The following is a 3,004-nucleotide window of genomic DNA, read 5'->3' on the forward strand; positions in this document are numbered from 1 at the left end:
GGATGGACGACTGACAGGACCAGTTGGGGTTAAAGAGAGAGAGTAAAGAAAGAAAGAGAGAGCGATAGAGATAGAGACTGGGGGGAGGGGAGAAGGGGGGAGCAGGGGGAGACACATGGAGGCAGTTGAGGATAAGTGAGTGATGATGGAAGGCAGGAGAGAGGCAGGACCACGCAGCAGGTCCAGAGATAATCCTGGGAAATCTGTGAAGCCTGGGAAGAACTTTATTAAATATTTAAAATGGAATGTCTGACAGTGCTAGGACAGGAGGTGCTCCTGGAAGAGCTGGGTCTTCAGGAGCTTCTTGAAGATAGGCAGGGATGCCTCTGTCTCATAGTACTTGGTAGAACGTTCCACCAACGTGGAACGACCCATGAAAAGAGCCTGCCTGGATTGTCTTGTACAAGGTCTGGGGACCACCAGACAATGTTCCCAGACGAGTGGAGTGATCGTGGGGCAATTTAAGCACCTAGATTAGCTCCTTTCATGGAGAATGCAGACAGCAAAGGCACTTTTCTGTAAGGCACCTTGCTATCTCCATTTGAGGCTGCTGTCTGGTGACCTTGCCATGACTCTGCAAGCGAAAACACTCAGGCACTCAGAGCCTTCTGGGCCAGTCCATTAAGGCATCTAAAAAGCAGTTTCACTATGTAAAATTAATAAAATTGGTAAATGATGAAAAACTGTTTTTAGATAAAAGGCTACAGTGATGAAATCTAATCGTTGTAGTCTTAAAGTTAAGTTTTTGATTTTTTTGTTTTATTTTTTTCAATTGCATACAGAATTTATTTTAATTGTGTAGGCATTAGTGTTTTACAGCTATCATAAGAAAAACCTTGATTTGTAGAAGCTGAAAATGGCTGTATATATGATAAAACATTCATAATCTTTCTTGCTGATGCACATTTCAGGTTAAAATTGCCTATCAGCGATATTATGTGAGAGACTTCAAACGTTGGCTTCACAAAAGTCAGACGTACTGAATCTGGAGAAAGGAAAACAGTAAGTAAAGCGACACATTTTGTAATTACCTTACACGTTCATAATAATGACTCTGAAACTTTTTGTTTGCAGTTACTACATTGAAATCCTGCAACAAGAATATGGTGGTGCAGCAAAGGTAAACCTGCCTTGTTCACCGAGGAGAGTCGTTTTAACAGAAGACCAGACAGACGATGCCGTCAATGAGGTTCAGGATATCGTGGCTAACTATGACGTGTTTGATGAAGAACAGGTTTGTAGTTGCTCACTGGTTCTGCTCTGACATAGATTTGTAATATTAGATTAGCGTTTTTAAGTTTAAAGCAGTTCTATCTTATAATCTTTACATTCTGTGTCAGCTGATAGTTTACATCATAGGTGTCAAACATGCGGCCCGGGGGCCAAATCCGGCCCGCCAAAGGATCCATCTGGCCCCTGGAATGAATTTGTGAAATACAAAAATTACACTGAAGATATTAACAATCGAGGATGTCAAAATTATTTTAATCAGATTCCACATACAGACCAATTAGATATCAAGTAGGTCAGACCAGTAAATACGATCATATTAAACCGATAAATAATGAAACAGCAAATTTTCTTTTAGTTTTAGTGTAAAAAAGTAAAATTACATGAAAATGTTTATATAAAAAACTGTTATTTTACAAAAAATGTGAACAACCTCAAGTGTCTTAAGATAAGTAAATCCAATTTTACCAATATTCTGCTGTTACTAAATGTTTTGTGTATTTATAATTGTAATGTAAGTTGTAATGCACATGTGTGAAGGATAAACTAAAATCTGAGACCTAGTATTGTTAAAATTGCAGTGTTTTTCTTAAGAATTTGTAGTTGTTCATGTTATTCAGATTTTGTGATGTAAACATGATCATAATTTAATTTTAATTTTTAACTGTATTATTTACTGATCCGGCCCACTTGAGATCGTATTGGGCTGAATGTGGCCCTGAACTAAAATGAGTTTGAACCCCTGGTTTACATTATAGCTCTGTTAGCTTAGCTCGTTTTTAGACAGAAAACAGCCACAGTAAAACCACAAATCACCATTGTTTCTGTATGGATTGTGTTGTCAATAACTGCTAAAGGTCTGTTTGGAATGTCCAAACATGGTCAGAACTGTCATAGTTTGGTCCAAACAAGGTTCTAAAAGTTTGGGATTTTTCATTATAGTTCAGTTATTTAGTTTTTTTCCCCTCTAATTCAGTTCATTTATTAGTTTTTAGAGCAGGTTTGCTAGTTTTTTATAAGTTTTCGTTTTGGTCTAAATGCTTAGTTTAGTTTTTTCATATCTTTTATCTTCTTCGTGTCGTATTCAAATAAATCCCAGACAGGACTCTGATGATTTTTCCCAACTTTAGTCTCCATGTTTCCAGGTAGAGTGGGAACGAGAAGATGAATCTAAATGACAAGTGACGAGAAGTGACGGACGGTGAAGTGTCGTATGGTGCCGCTAGCTAAAATTGCTGAGGGAAATAAATCGATTTCATATCAGTCGGATGTTGACAAAGACGAAAACGAAGGGAATTTTGTCCATAATTTTATACGTTTAGTTAGTTTTGTAAACACACAATACAGTTTCAGTAGCTATCGTTTTTCTTTTAATTATAGTTTATTTATTTCAGTTAACGAAAATGTTTTTACAATTCTAGTTTTCATCATTTCGTTAGTTTCGCTAACAATAATAACCTTGGTCCAAACTGTGGATCAGCAAACTGACAAAGATAATACCATTGCATAATAACTTTATCCTTCATAAATTTTATAAAGAAACGCTGTGATTTAAGCATCAAACTCCGTTTTTTTTTTTCATTTAGAGTTGTGTCCAGTGGTGGAAACCACAGTGCTTCCAGCTTTCATCACTTTGTCACTTTCTTAAAAGTTGTTTTTTAGGAGCTCTGACTCACTACTCCCTCTAGTGGTCACATAAATCTTACATACTGCAGATATGGACAGAATCAGTGCATATCACTACAATTCAATACACGCTTTAACTTCAGAGTTC

The sequence above is a fragment of the Sphaeramia orbicularis genome, chromosome 11 (assembly GCF_902148855.1).
Source record: "Sphaeramia orbicularis chromosome 11, fSphaOr1.1, whole genome shotgun sequence".
Taxonomy (NCBI): domain Eukaryota; kingdom Metazoa; phylum Chordata; class Actinopteri; order Kurtiformes; family Apogonidae; genus Sphaeramia; species Sphaeramia orbicularis.